Here is a 16,434-nt window from a genome sequence, read left to right on the forward strand (position 1 = left end):
CTGATCGGGGCCAGGCCCTGGACTGGGACAGGGAACTGGGGATGGGTGGCAGCAGACGTGGGTGGTGAGGGAAGGAGGAGGGGAGGAGGCAGGTAGGAGGGGAACCGCACAGTGGCGGCACATGAGTATTAGGTAATATTAATGAGCTACCATGTGCTGAACGGGTAGCACAACCGGATGTAAAAGCAACCAGTGGCAGAGACCGCCTCTACCTTCATAAAGCCTACAAAGAACTAGAATAATTATGAGGAGTTTCAAGCATATTTCCTCGTTTATTCATTGTTTTAGAAATTAGAACATGATTGGTTTATTCATTTAACAAATGCTTACTGTCTGTACAAGATAGTGTTAGCTGCTACAAGGAAAATAAGAATGATTTAGATTAAACCCTTCCGTGGGGAAAATTCTATTTTAAGAAGGAAATAGTGCAAGTATATAATGAGTTATAATATGAGGTCAAAAGCAAGGAGCCCAGCCCTAGCTGGTTTGGCTCAGTGGATAGAGTGACAGCCTGTCACCTGAGGGGTCCCTGGTGTGATTCCGGTGAAAAGCACATGCCTGGGTTGTAGGCTCAATCCCCAGTGGCGGGTGTGCAGGAGGCAGCATGATAGATGATTCTCTCTCATCATTGATGTTTCTATCTCTCCCTTTCCCTTCCTCTCTGAAATCAACAAAAATATATCTTAAAAAACACAAATGTAAAAAAAAAAAAAAAAAAAAGCAAGGAGCCTGAAGTGAGTTACAACTAAAAAGTTCAAATAAGGAAGAGATTATATTTGACTAGAGATGGTCAGAACTGGCTTCATGGAGAAAGAAGCAAGGAAGGTAGGTTTAGATGTGTAGGATGGGGAAGTGGGGACTCCATACACAGCAGAGAGCATTGGCAAAGACATGGGCCTGGGAAATGTAAAGGTGTGTGGGAGGGAAGTCCGTTGGCTGGAATGAAGTACCTGAAGGCAAATAAAATCTATAATCATTTGTTTAGGTATTTGTTCAGATTCATGGGAATGGTTTACAGGAAGTCGGTAAAATGTTACTGGTGTAAATTTTAGTGACTTCAAAATAGTGTTATTTACCATTGTTACTTGTTTTCAAGCCTTATTAAATTCAGTATTCTCCTGATTTATTCATGATACAGCATGCAACATCTCCAAGTGGTGTCATGAACTTTCCGTACCAGAAATCTGCAGGAACTCAGGACCTGAGCTTTCTGGTTACAAGCTGCTTTATTACATCAGTCACCTCCTGTTCAGATTTCCAATAGGTGACATTTGCATGTTTCCATCTGTCTGATTTATCTCTTCACAAGGCCATATTGTTTCAGTGGCATTTGAGAACCTTTCAAATTGTGGCTTCTATGTATTTTCAGCTGGTAGATATTACCACTGTAGTCAATTTGTCATGATAGTCTCCAAGATATTTCTTTATTTATTTTAAAGAAACACTTTGATATGTCTTGGCCTGGATTTATAATTTATATTTGTTTTTGCAGTTCAGAGAAATCTGTTCTCAGGTCAATTTAACAGTACTGGCCAAATACATTATAATATCTTCTATTAGGGTTAGAAATATCCTGATGTACGACAAGGAACAGGAAGTAGTAACTTTTTAACTGATGTCTAAATGTGATAGATTCTCCATAACATTTCCCATTAGCCCTCCTGAAACTACTCCACTTAGCAAGATAACTATTTTGATATTTTGATATTCCTCAATTTCCATTTCTCATCAAATCTCATGTCAAACCCACAGGCTACACTAATTTTGTTCCCCTCCATTATTGAGATGTTTCCATTTAGAACAGTTATAAACATGGGCAATTTTATATTTTTAGTTTTAGGGAATAAAATGTCTGATCCATTGAGCAAGTTATTTTTTAAATCAGTTTTTATAGTTCTAAGCCAGTATTTTTATTGCCATTATTTCTCTTGGCATTTAAAATTTGGGGCTTCCTATTATCAATACTGTTACTATTATTATTATAAATATTATTATTTATGATAATATGTGATCCCACAATCCAATATCTGAGTCTGAATCTCCTGATACATATAGTACAATAGTCTACTTACAGTACCATGCTGCTAAACTCCTCACACGTATTTTTCAACTTAGAAGCACGGACTATTTAATCAAAAAAGCTTCTGGATCAAGTCAGTGAGGCAAATGTATCAAAGCAAGGGCACATTTCAATTAATGGTGCTTGACATTATACAAATTGCTCATTTTCTGAAATATATGTGAAAAATGATCTTCAAAAAGCGATTTAACACTTTTCACTTATATATTTGGCAAATATAGCCCCCAGACTTATCTCTCAAAAGCATCTTTGTTTTTCTCCTTCAAAAAAGAAGGCAATGGAGACTTCTCCCCTTGCAATGATAAAAATACATTATGAAGTCAGGTTAGAACACAGTTCTAAGTATTCACTTGTATTTGTTTATTTTCCTTTCAGAGCCCTAGAAGCCATGATTGCTGGTTAATAAAAATATATAGATTCCAATGATAGTTTATCCTTGTAGACATTTTAGGCACAGTTCAACAGCTATCTGAAGTTTCAAGCAGCCGTCCTGTATAAAATACACATTTTTTAAATAAAAGTATTTTCTACTGTCTGAGCCCACACTTAATTGTGGCATTCTATAAGCCCAGTTTTGTAGAGAACATGTTGGCGTTTAGTCTTTATTCCACATTTGTAGGATTTATTACGTATATTTACCTTGGATAATTTTTATAGACATTTCATAATTTTGTTCTTATTGGTCATAGTTTACTAGCCCGTGGTTTGAACATTTTTATTGTAGCTATTTATTTCATCTTCTAGATGTCTGTGTTTGGTGTATGCTCCTAGATAAATGCCACTGGGTGACCTAAATTGATTAGGCCTCTTGGTACCAGGTTTCCAGGCACAACATATATTTGCCAAACTGTCTTTATAAAATCAAGTCTCAAAAGCATCACATTCTCATATTTGGGGAGCTAACATATAATATTGTAGAATTGTTACAAGTAGAAACTTTCCATGTTTGGTACTTTTGAAAGGACTATAAATATAAGCAATCCAATTTAGCAATGATAAATGCGGCCTTCCAAATTCCAATCATATCTGTCCTTAGTTATAGCAATTTCCAATAAAAAAAAAATACCTTTGGTGATACTCAGACACATATCATTTTTAAGACCTAGAAATAAAGACCTGGACTAAGGCCAGTCACTTGAATTGTGGGGATATCCATTCCCAGAATATCTTTTATTGTTATCACCGCTCACTTGTCTCCATGATGTATTAGACTGCCCCAGCTTCCTTACCATTGGGGAAAAAAAAATTTTTTTTATTTTCCATTATTTATCTTGTTCTTCTTGCATGCTTTCTGACTCTCTATAAGGTATTATTCAACTTGTTCTTTTAAATAAATCCACAGGAACCTTGATATCAAAATATCAAATGATTATTTTGGTTTTTCTACTATCGTTTCCTTTGAATGAGAGAAGTAACTCTTTTGAAAGTAAACTTTTCAAGGTTCCTTTATAGTCTATGAAATAAATGGAATAGGACAGGAAATTTTCAAACAAGTTAATGACCACTTTTCATTTAACGACTCAATCACAATTGCTGTATTTTTCCCATTCTATGATGACATTGGCTATGTATGCATCATAAATTTAATAATAGCTTTTTAGGGGAAAAATACTATCACATTAATGCACACAATTAGTTTTAACTAACTGAGAAGAGCATATGTTAACTCATAGAAATACACATCACTCACGTCTTTAGTATCTTGGTGTAGTAGACACAGAGAATCTCCCAGAAGGACTTGCTGCCCAGGTATGGGGAGGGTGATCAGCAGACAGCCTCCAACTGCCAGCTCTTTTAGAGTCTGCTTCAATGGCAGTGAGCACTCAGCCTAAGGTCAGACTCCTCTCAGGCCAGCCATTTCTAGATGAAGCAGGGTGAGAATAGAAAGGATCGGCAATTCTGGCCAGACCCAGGACACTCTGGCCAAACCCAGGCAATATTCTGACGGGCCATCCCCTAAGGAGCTTCCCAGGTGAAATCTGAATCCGGCTCCCATACACAGAGCACAAAGAGAGACCAAAGAAAGAGGCAGATTATTCCAGATGGGCAAGGCAGCTTTAATAAAAAGGGAGGCTACGTATGAGGCTTGCAGTGGGCAGCCACAAAACAAGTAGATCTCTGCACGTGCCTGCTAGGCTCTTAACAGTTTATAGAAAGCCTACCCTGGGTTAGGTCACATATACTGTCCAGACGGTCCCAACAACGCCTGACTTTCTCAAGGCTGCGGCCTTGAAATAGCTCCCACTGTGGGAACACGGGCAGAGTGTACATTCCAAGAAGAGGAGAGGGGGAGAGGAGCTTCTGACTGCCTGGTCCAACTTGTGGATCAGTCAGCAGTCACATCCTCTCCATGACCTCCTCCAACACTCCAATCTTATATGCCCCCCTCTTTGCAATGTGCCATCATTGGTCAGCAAGGAGTTTCACTAGCATAGAGGTCATTCATTTGTGCGATTATCTAGCTACATTGGAGGCAGATAGCACAGCCACAATATAGGTACATGCAAGAGAAAACATAGATTAAGATAATGATTCCCGATTTCTTCCACCAAGATCCCCATGATGGGAGCCCCTGACTTATTAAGTCACCTAGGCTGGGGGTAGGATCACTCAGGGTATTCACTTGTGCCCACCATCTAATTTAATAAAGATGATATATTAGCAGACACATCAAGTATGAAGACAACATTCTGGTTGAATAATGACACAGGGTGCCTCCTTGCGAGGCCGTGATAATGTCCAAGGCCATTCTATTTTGGAAGAAAGCTTTTCTCATTAGAGACATTTCAGTGTTCAGTAAAGACAGGCTTTGCCGGCTGTCACTTAGGGCTCACTGGGTGAGTTTAGTAAGGCCTTCTATGTGTGCTAGAATGTCCTATAGGCCCACGGAGGGAACAAAGGCCGTGCCCAAACGATTGTACTGGTGGGAAACAAAACATGCCCACCTGACCTTGAGGAGAGGGAGGTTGTTATTGTGGGCAGACTCTCCCTTGTGCCCAGGGAAATCCCAGGTGCAGCAGCCCAACCACTCAGATGGAAGCCATGGCCAAATATTGGAACCGCACAGCCATTGAATCCTATTCAGGGACAGCCAATAAATACCGGGTGGTGCAACCAGTCGGTACCAAAACAGTCACTATCCGGCTACAGAATGGCTACACAGTTTCATTGACACAGGTGTATTCTGTATTCCTGGTAAAATTGGATTGGTTATGTTTGGAGTTGATTTTGGGGGATAGTGTAAGATAAGGGTTCAATTTCATTTTTCTGCATGTAGATCTCTATTCCAACACCACTTACTTAAGTGACTATCCTTTCCCCACAATGTATTCTTCTTGGCACTCTGCCAAAGATCAATTGACCTTATATGTATCGATTTACTTTTAGACTCTGTTATTCTGTTTCATTGGTCTATATGTCTCTTTTTATGCCTGTACCATACAATTTTAATTACTGTAGCTTTGTAATATATTTTAACCCACAATGTATTCTTCTTGGCACTCTGCCAAAGATCAATTGACCTTATATGTATCGATTTACTTTTAGACTCTGTTATTCTGTTTCATTGGTCTATATGTCTCTTTTTATGCCTGTATCATACAATTTTAATTATTGTAGCTTTGTAATATATTGTAAAATCAGGTGTGATAACCCAATTTTAAAATGGCCAAAGGAACTGAATAGTTTTTCAAAGAATAATACAAATAGCTAACAAGTATATGAAAAGTTGTTCAACACCACTAATCACTAGGGAAATGTAAATCAAAAGCACAATAAGATATCACCTCATATTTGTTAGGATAACTATTATCAAAAAAAAGAAAATAAATATTGGCAGGGATGTGGAGTAAAAGGAACCCTTACACACTGTTGGGGTGAGAATGTAAATTGGCATAGCCACTATGGAAAACAGTACGGATGTTCCCCAGAAAACTAAAAGTAGGGGTACCATAAAATCTAGTTATATATGTCCCACTTCTGGTTATATGTCCAAAGGAATTGAAATCAGGACCTCAAGGAGATATCTACACTCCCACGTTCACTGCAGCTTTATTTACAATAGCCAAGACATGGAAGCAACCTAAATGTCCATCAATGGATGAATGGATAAAGAAAATGTGGAATATACATGCAATGGAATACTATTCATCTTTTAAAAAGGGAAAAAAGTCCTTCCATTTGCAACATTGATTAACCTGGAGGACATTATGCTAAGTGAAATAAGCCAGACACAGAAGGACAAATACTACAATATCACTTATATAAGGAAGCTAAAAGAGTCAAAGTCATGAAAGAAGAGAATGGAATGGTGGTTGCCAGGAGCCGGTGGGGTGGGGGGCGGGGGGAGGGAAAAACAGAAGTATTAGTCAATGAGAAAGTTTTGATTATACAACATGAATAAGTCCTAGAGACCCACTGCACAGCACACTAGTTAGCAATACTGTATTGTACACTTCAAAGTTTCCTAAGAGGCCACTCTGTAAAGTACTTGATTTTCTAACCACTAGGATGTACATCTGACACTAATACAGAGTAATATTGAACGTAAACTATAATTGAAAAGTTTAAAAGATACATAAATATTTTAATTCACTAACGAAAAGATAGAAGGTAAAATACATGTTTTACCTCTCTAGTTATTAACAGCAATTTTTAGGTAAAATTATTAAAGCCAAAATACTTCTTAAGAGGGTATATCTTGTAATAAGTGTTCTTATCACAAAAATAATATAATAAATAGGTGGATGGGACAACGGACAGGTTTATGACAGATTGTGGTGATAGTTTCGCAGTGTATGCACTTATCTCCAAGTTCATCAAGTTGTATACAGAAGTATGAACAGCTTTTTGTATATCACAAATAATAGTAAAATGTCGTGGAGATTTTTAAAAAGAGAGAGACATGACAGCTAATTAGAGTTCATGATCCTAGATTAGAAAATGGATTGGGAAGAAAAAAAATGCTTTAAAAATATTTAAGATAATTTAAACTTTTTAATATGAATTGGATAATAATATAATATCACTATTAAATTTCCTGTGTTCGATTATTTTACTCTGATGCTGTGCAACAAACCCACTTAAAACTTAATGGCTTAGCCTGGCCAGCATGGCTCAGTGGTTGAGCATCTGCCTATGAACCAGGAGGTCACTGTGGGCTCAATCACCTGTAGAGGGCTGTGCAGGAGGCAGCCAATTAATGATTCTCCCTCATCATTGATGTTTCTATTTCTCTCTCCTTCTTCCTTCCTCTCTGATATCAATACAAATATATTTTAAAACAAAACAAAACAATGCCTGAGCCCTGGCTGGTTTTGCTCAGTGGTTCCATCTTCAGCCTGTGGACTGAAGGGTTGTGGGTTGGATTCCGGTCAAGAACATGTACCTCAATTGCAGGCTCAATCTCTGCCCCCAGTCAGGGCATGTGGGGGAGGCAACTAGTCAATATTTCTCTCTCTCTGACTCCCCCCATCCCTTCCATTCTCTCTAAAAAATCAATGGGAAAAAAAATCCTTGGGTGAGGATTAACAAAAACAAACAAACAAACAAAAAAAAACAACAAAAAACTTAATGGCTTAAAGGCATAAATATTTACTCCTTTTCATGGTTCTGTGGGTTGGCTGGGTAATTCTCGTAGGCTGAGCTGATTCTGCTGGGGCTGTGTGATCTAGAGAGCCTCACTCACATTATCGGCACTTGGGCTGACGTAAACCAAGATGACAGCTGTGTCTCTCATCCAACAGCAGCCTCGCCCAGCGTGTTCACACTGTGGCAGGACGGTTCCCAGCATCAAGAGAGGGCAAGCCCAAATGCACACCCACTTTTCAAGCCTCTGCCTGCATCCATGTTTCATAACCTGTGTCCAAAGCAAGTCACATGGCTAAGCCAGACTTAAGGAGTGAAGAAATAGATTCCCCTCTTGATGGGAGGGGCATCTAAGTCTCATGACAAAAGGACATGCATACAGGTAGGTGTAAGAGAGCTATTTGGCCATTTCACAATCCATCACACTATAATTAAGAATATCTTTGTTCTAGAAAACACACACTGAAGTAATTCAGGGTAAAGGTGGATAATGTCTGCAACTTACAAATCATTCAGGAACAACTGATATATGCTGCCCGTATACAGAGACAGAGAGAGAAGAAACAAATGTAGCAAAATGGTAACAATTGCTGAATCTGCATGATGGGTACAAATGATACATGGGAGTTTGGGGTACCGTTTTTACAACTCTTTAAGTTTTCAATCATTTCATAACGAAAAGTGGTTTCTAAATCCCACTGAAGTATTGGATCGCCTCAGTTTGACTCCAGGGTTAGAGGGTTGCTGTAGTGAAACAACCGCACACACAGGAACAGCGTGGGTGGGATGAGAGGCGGGCCCTAAAGGAGGGTGCTGGGGAGGCCATTGCAAGGGGGTCCTGTGTGCTGGGTTTGGGTACTTTCCTGTTTAGTTAACCACAGACTTGTATGATTTTCCCTGTATGACTTCTGTATCATGGGGAGTCGCACCGTTTCTCTGCAAGGTCAGTTAAACCTTGAGATAGCTGGTGAGCTCCTGAAGGACAGAATCCTTTACACCCATGAACAGGTCACACCAACCTCTCCTAGCTTTGTGTCAGTTTCAGGTCTATCTGGCTGCACCATCATACCATTTCCACCCCACCTCATTTTGCCCAGCTGTGACACTAGAATAATGATTTCAGAATAGCATTAGGGTGCTTAAAATGTATGTCTAATAATAGCTGAATGAATTATTGGAGTATTCATTGAAATGAAAGAAATAGTTCACATCGTACTATGTCTACTATGTGCAAATGGAATCAGAGATTTTCAAAGTGGTGTCCAAGCCAGCAGCACCAGCGGCACCTGAAAATGTGCTGGGTGAATACTCGAGCCCCACCCAGACCCACTGAATCAGGAACTTTGGAGATAAGGCCAAGCAGTCCATGTTTAAATAACCTTCCCAGGTGATCCTAATGTTTGAGAACAACCATTCTAGATACCTGACCAATGAAAGCCATATCAGAGATGAAGAATTCCTCACTCCACCAACCAGTGACATTTAACAATGGTCAGCTGTTCCAACAACAGTTGACTGTGAGGATAGATTTAGCCTCTGTAGGCTCTCTAACTGCCCCATGTGTGCTCTGCTTGGCTCTTAAGGCCTCAAGACTTAGTTTCCAATTTTCAGACAAAGTCAAGAACTCTGTCCTGAAAACCAGAACTCTGTCCTGAAAACTGGACCATACATCCATGTCCTACTGCTCCTGTCACTACAGACAGATTCTCATATTCTTGTTATTGACTTCAGGGTTCATGACTTTAAAAATTCTAGCACTTGACAAGTCTCAATACGGCAACTCACTCTGGGATATAAAGCCAGCTGGAACTGGAGTTGAGCCTGCTATCCTACTTAGGCTAAACGATTGACTAGCGCCTGCCCAGCCCCCACCTCTCCCTATTTAGTGCTATTTCTCTCCATTCTACCCAGCAGAAGTTGCCTAGTTGCCACCATAGACTAAACCTGGTACATCATTGTGACTTGTCTGCTTTTTCTTATGTCCTAAAATTCAGCCCCCAAAACCAAATTATTCTACTAAACCAGTGGTTGTCAATCATCTTTGTTATAAACTGAATTGTGTTTCCATCCCTCCCCCCGCCTCCCCCCCAAATTCATATGTTTAGTCCCAACCCACAATGTGACTGTATTTGGAGACAGGCTTTTAAGAAGGTAATTAAGTGAAGTCATAAGAGTGGGGCCCAAATCCGATAGGACCACTGTCCTTATAAAAAGAGGAAGAGATTTCTTTCTCTCCAAAAGCACACAGGAGAGGCTGAGGAAGGACATAGTGAGAGGTGGCCATCTACACACTAGGGAAGAGAAGCCACACCAGAACCCAACCATGACCTTGCACTTCTAGCCTCCAGAACTTGGCAAAAATAAATTTCTGTTGTTTAAGCCACCTGGTCTGTGGTATTTTGTCATGGCTGCCCGAGTAGACAAATACAATTATCTGGGGGATGTTTTTAAAAATACAGACTCCAAGTTTGTCTGAGGTGTGGTTCTTGCATTAACACTCCTTAGAAGCTCCCCAGATTATTCTGTGTGCAGCCAAGGTTAAGAGCCACTGGGAATGTCCCTGGTTTGCAAAATGCAACCCATAGACCTATTTTAAAAAGGAAAAAGTCTGTCCCATTGACATCATTTAGAGGATATCTTTAGATTTAGACATATTTGTTCTCCTATTTCAAGAAATCCCCAAATAGATAAGGAAGACATGATTATAGCTTGCCAGCTTGAGCAACAGAATGTGAACTGAGCTTGGAATTAAAATAACTTCAGTATAAGTCAGACCAAGATTTTTTTAAGATAATAACTTATTAAAGATCTCTTATTTTCTGTTGGAAGTAATTTTCAAAAAAAAAGGGAAACAAAATTAGTAAAGAAACTCTTAACAACCCTGTAAATAAGAGTTCTAAGCTTAGAGCACAACATTTGAGAAACATCATCTAAATTTAAACTAAATTAAAAGTTGCCAGTAATGTACATAATTCACCTTCTCATGAGAATAGTACAGCATGGCTGGAAGTAAGTGGAAATTTTTCTGGAAAAAAGATCCTACTAATATTTTTAAATTGGAAGGAAGTTGTATATTAGACAGGGTTCAATTGCAGAAAATAAAATTCACTCTAGTTAGTTGAAGCATAACAGGATTTGAAGAAGAAAATTAAGTGATTACAAAAATGTTGGAAGGTCAGGAGAAGCAGAATTGAATCTGAACAGCTCCCAAAGCCATGCTGCCTCTCCTATGATTAAGGAAAGCTGCTTCTGTAACAACCTGTGAATCAGAGAGCCACATTCTAAATAAACATGGAAGCTTTAGCAGATGATCCCAGAACCATGCAACATCATCCTCTATCTATATAAGCAAAGTGGATGCCTTACATCCTGTTTCTCTACCAATGTGACTTAATTAGTACTCAATGTGTCATAAAAATACTTCTGACTGATGCAATCATTTAATGTCCAGAACCCTAGCTGCAAGGGAGCCCAGGAAATGTTGTTTTTCAATTTCTCAGCCTTTGTTTCTAGAAGTTTGGAATATTTGTTTATAAAGCTACTATCTGTATACTTAGCATCCATATACAACCTAATTTCCATAATTATATAATCCAAACAACAACCTCCACAACATGCCTATCTGCGGCAGTTTTCCAGCTGTAGACTAGCAGTCACAAGAGACAAGAGGATTGCTAGTGTTCCAGACATACTCCTTTCTCTATTTCCCCCTAGATAATTAGGATCAATTATGTCAACCAAAACAGGATTAGCCTCTTTTTCCTAAAATGGCCAGTTGTTCTGTCCCCCAAAGGAAATAACTCTCTCTTAGATGCTAAGTGTTCTAAAGTAGCAGAGCCAAAACTTCAGCAACAATAAGGAAAATTTTAAAAGGAGGTCACTTGCTGTTAAATTGGTGTCGTAGTAAGAGATGCCATTACCAATCTATAAGACAGCACTTCTCACAAGGTATTATTTCTTAGATCCTGCTATAACTGAGTCTTCAATGGTCTATTCCACATTTTATAAAGGCAACTGCTTCTGGGTAGATATGAATCTATAAATATGAACCTGATGTTTTATTTTGGGCTATTAGTTCTTTGATTAGAAAAAGTATGGTGTGTGATACCATCCCTAACTAAGCTAACCCGCCCCCCACCCATTAAAATGTTAGACAGTAATCTCAGAATCCATTTTCTACAAATAATCTTCAGCTTCCTGCTAATATATGAGCAAAATTATTTAACTCTTGTTTGTGTTAGAACATACAGTGATCTGATCTGGCTATAGGTATAGAAACAATAGGGATAGTGAAGGTGCTACAAGTGCAGAACTGTCATCTCCTTACAAGGGACCTGTCTTAGAAGAGGCTGTGATAGAGCCTTCAAGTAAAACAAGATAAATATCATTAAGCAAGAAAAAAGCTGCTTCAACTTGTGAGGAAGTCTTAGTGAAGTTTGAGCACCCAGATTTATCCTAGTTCTCCTAAATGACATTCTCCCAATAATGAGGTCTAACTTTTCTAAGGCAATGTTTTCCATTTTGCAAAAAATAAATGGCAAAACTATAAATTCAACCTACCTTATAATTCAACAACCTGCAGCATCAGACATTCCATCTGATTTCCATGTAAATTAGTCTTGAGGCTGCAAAAGATGAGAAAAGTCCTTAAGGAACAGTTGTAAAAATTTCTTAATTCTCAGATGGTTCCTAGACCTGGTAATTTAAAATATTGAGCATATTTCTTTCTTTCTTTTAGCTCACCAGCACAATTTAGAAAAAAAAAAAACAACTCACTCCTAAGAGCCTTTCTTCCCCATGTTTCCACAGTGGATGACCAGAGGTAATCATTTAAGTAACTTCTCACTGTGAGCTGTGGTTGCCTTTAAACAAAATCAAGTCCAATTTTTTTGATGTTTAATTCTGGTACAATTACTTTATTACTTGGGTCTCAGTTACGCACAACAGAACCCACTTGAACTGTTTTAAGCAGAAAGTGTTTTTCTGAGGAATTATGTGCTCCCGTAAGTTTAGAAGAGCTGGAAAAGCAGGCTCCAGGCCAGTCTCCCAGGACCAAGTCCTGGCCCTTAGAACCACTCTTCCGCTGCTGTGATTGAAAAAATGACCATCACCACTGCAGGAAGGTAACAAATCAGGAGGCCATTCGGACTATTGCTGACTGCAAAAGCATTCTAACTCTGACAGGACTGGGAACCCTGCATCCCAGGACACACTGACACACGGGAACACAGTGGCACCACACTGTGCCAGGGAACTTATCAGGAAATCATCTTCATATAAGCATATCCTGGCCCCAGAACCATGTCAGTTCTCCCACAACCCCACACTCTATCTCTCTTGTCTACATTCATTTTCTAATCAGAGTCTCATGCAATAGCATCTGGTTGATGGGACATAAGTCATATCTGAAACTGATTTCTGGTGATCTGAGAATGTAGTTTTAGCACACCAGAAAAAAAACGTGGGGATGGGAGGATGCTGAGTTAGCCATTATCATTTGTAGATCCTCTTTTTACTTTGTATCACAAACATTTTAAAATCATGATAGGCCTAGAAAATTCACCAAAGCATGCCTTATTTTTTTTTTCTCTGCCCCAGGATTGGTGGGAAGACAGGTAAAATTTATGAAAAGTCAAAGTTAGAACCAATTATTTACATTCACAAATTACCATATATTTGAGACAAACCATACTGAAAGATTTATAAAAACCCGTGGTGTTTTAATAGCTTTACTGAGGTATAATTGATGTGCAATATACTGTATATATTTAAAGTATACAACCCAAGTTTGACATATGTATATGCCCATGAAAACATTGACAAATCAAGATAATTAACATATACATCAGCCTCAGAAGTTTTTCCAAATTCCTTTATAAACCATTTCTATGGAGGGTTCTTTTTCATTTAACATTACATTAAGTTAGCCAATTCATTCTTTTTTTCATATTAATCATAATATATTGCTTGTGCTTTTCATATGGCTTTTTGCTTAATGTTCAAACATTTTTTTTAATTTTCAGTTAAAGTCAATTCATTCTTAAATAGGGGAATAACACAACAGAGAACAGGGTATGTTCTCAAATTCAAAAATCTAAGCTTTTAATACAAAAGCTCTAATTCATTCATATATAGTCCAGGGGAAAAAGCTTAACATATTGGGGAATAGTCCTAGTTTGCTCTGTACCCATTACAAAAATCAATATAACTAGACAGATCATATAAACCATGGGTCCTACATGTGTATAACAGAATACTGATGCATAGTTAATAGCACAAGTGTCTCTCCAAATTTGGATCAGTGTAAAATGTTTTATTTGCTACAACTGAGGACACATACTATTGATAGCAATGTCTATCAGCAACTGAGATGAGCAGGTCATACTACACAGATACAATTTGCAGTCAGTGATATATATAAAAGGTATAATAAATGTGAGATGAGAGGAACCAAAACAGATTTTGTATTTACTAAATAAAACAAACTGAACAAAATCTGATGCTAAATATATGAGAAAGGATGCCAGACAGTAAACAGTTCTACTCAAACAGCAACATAGCACTAAACACTACCAAGGGAACAGCGGAATACATTTCAAAGATATTGCCCCAAAATTCTAGTATTTAGAAATGTGACATGAACATAAATAGGATAGGAGCCACTGGGAAGAAGAAACCACATCTAAACCAGTGGTTCTGACTTTGTATGCCTCAGAATAGTCTGGAGGGCTGCTGCTTCTTTTTTTTTTCCTATTTTAATTTGGGCCCTACCCCTGGGATTCTCATTACAGAAGTCTCTGGTGGAGGTCCAAGCATTTGTGTATCTAATAAGTTCCCAAACGATGCTGATGATGCTGGATTGTAGGCCACACTGTGAGAGCCCTTACTGATCTAGACTTCCAGTTTAATTCCTAGGAGAAATATGCAAATGGGAGTCAGAGAACCAGAGAACCAGGAAGGGTGGCCAATAACTTGGCCAACAACATGAACATGTAACTTAAAAAGAGAGAAAATAAGTATTTTAGAAAATAACTAATTTCTAACCTCTAAAAGGAAGTAAAGATATCAAGAGCCCTATAAACAAAAGATGAAAGATGAAATGATATTTATTACCAAAAACAATAATAATCATAAGATGAAAAGAAAACTGGCAAAGGAAAGCTCAGAAAGTGAAGGGAAGAAACATCATTGGGAAATTTTTAACATAACATTTGAAGCAGTGAAAAAGGAGAAAAGGAGACAGAACAAAATTCATATTGTAGAGGACCAGCTTGAGGAAGCCACACAGAAATAAAGAGGAAAAGGATAATGAGGAAACAAGGAGAAAATGATGGGTATGAAGCACAAGCAACAGAAATCTAGTATATAGCTAATTAGTATGCCTGAGGAAAATAGCAAAATTATTGGAAAATGAAACTTATTTTCAATATGCTATGCGAGAGTAAGATTTTTTTTATTTAGAAAACCCTGAATATGATCAAAAATAATTACATATCCCTTGAACAAATGGAAGTTTGAGGTTAAATAATACAAGAGCTCCCAAGCAGAAAATTCATGTCACCTTCGTTCACATGACGGAAGTCCTGCCTCAGCATCTCTGCCTTGGCCTCATCTTTGCCTTGATGAAACAATTCAAAGAGCGGGTCATTCTCATCCTTCTCTTTTCAGGTTTGCTATCAAATTCTCAGAACCCTTTCCTGACTTTCCTCTATACAGCAGACCTCTGACTTACTAGCACTTCAACTAATGATTTGTTTCTTCACAATTAAAGTTGGATATTTTTAATTTTCAAAACATATAATTATGTTGTTAATTACTAGTAACTCCCCAATATAATTTAAACTCCACAAGGAGAAAAATCATGTTTGTCTTGTTTACTGTTTGGTTCCTCATATCTACTACAGTGATTGGCACATAGTAGGTAGTCAATGCATGTGTTCAATGAATTAATACATAATGACAAAGTTACCATAATTCAAAGCATATTTTCGACTGTAAGTTCAAATGGACTAAATTAAGAGTCTAGAATTAGACCCAAGCATAACATATCTAGAAGTTCTGAATACATTATAATGGCATTTTAAGTTGGCAGAGAGGTATTCAATATCTGGTGCATTGATGGTGGTTTGGAAAAATAAATAAGGCACAATCTCTTTTGTGAATGAATGGCTTTTGAGAGAGTCAAGCAATGATGAATTTGACATACTAGTAAAATTTAAAGAAAATTTTAAAAAAAGACACTCAAAATCAGATGTGCTTAAAGTCAAAATTTAGTATGGCAGGAAGTCAGAAAATACTATCCTTTATAATAAAAGGCTAATATGCAAATTGACCAAACAGCAGAACTACCGGTTGCTATGATGCACACTGACCACCAGGGGGCAGATGCTCAATGCAGGAGCTACCCCCTGGTAGCTCTGCTTAGCCAGAAGCCAGGCTCATGGCTGGCAAGTGCAGCGGCGGTGGCGGGAGCCTCTCCCACCTTCACGGCAATGCTAAGGACCCCTCAGGGGATGTCCAACTGCCAGCTTAGGCAGGGAGCAGGCCTAGGCCAGCAGATGGACATCCCCCAGGGGTCCCAGACTGTAACAGGGCACAGGCCAGGCTGAGGGAACCACCCCCCCCCCCTTCTAATTGTCCTTCTATTCTCATAATCTGATGAATGTCATACACTGGGCCTCAAGTGAAATATAAGCCATCAGGAACTTGCAGATGCTTTAGGAAAGCCTTCCCATGGGACATGTAATAAAGGATTATACAAATCTTAT

This window comes from Myotis davidii, unplaced genomic scaffold (genome assembly GCF_000327345.1).
Source record: "Myotis davidii unplaced genomic scaffold, ASM32734v1 scaffold54, whole genome shotgun sequence".
Lineage (NCBI taxonomy): Eukaryota > Metazoa > Chordata > Mammalia > Chiroptera > Vespertilionidae > Myotis > Myotis davidii.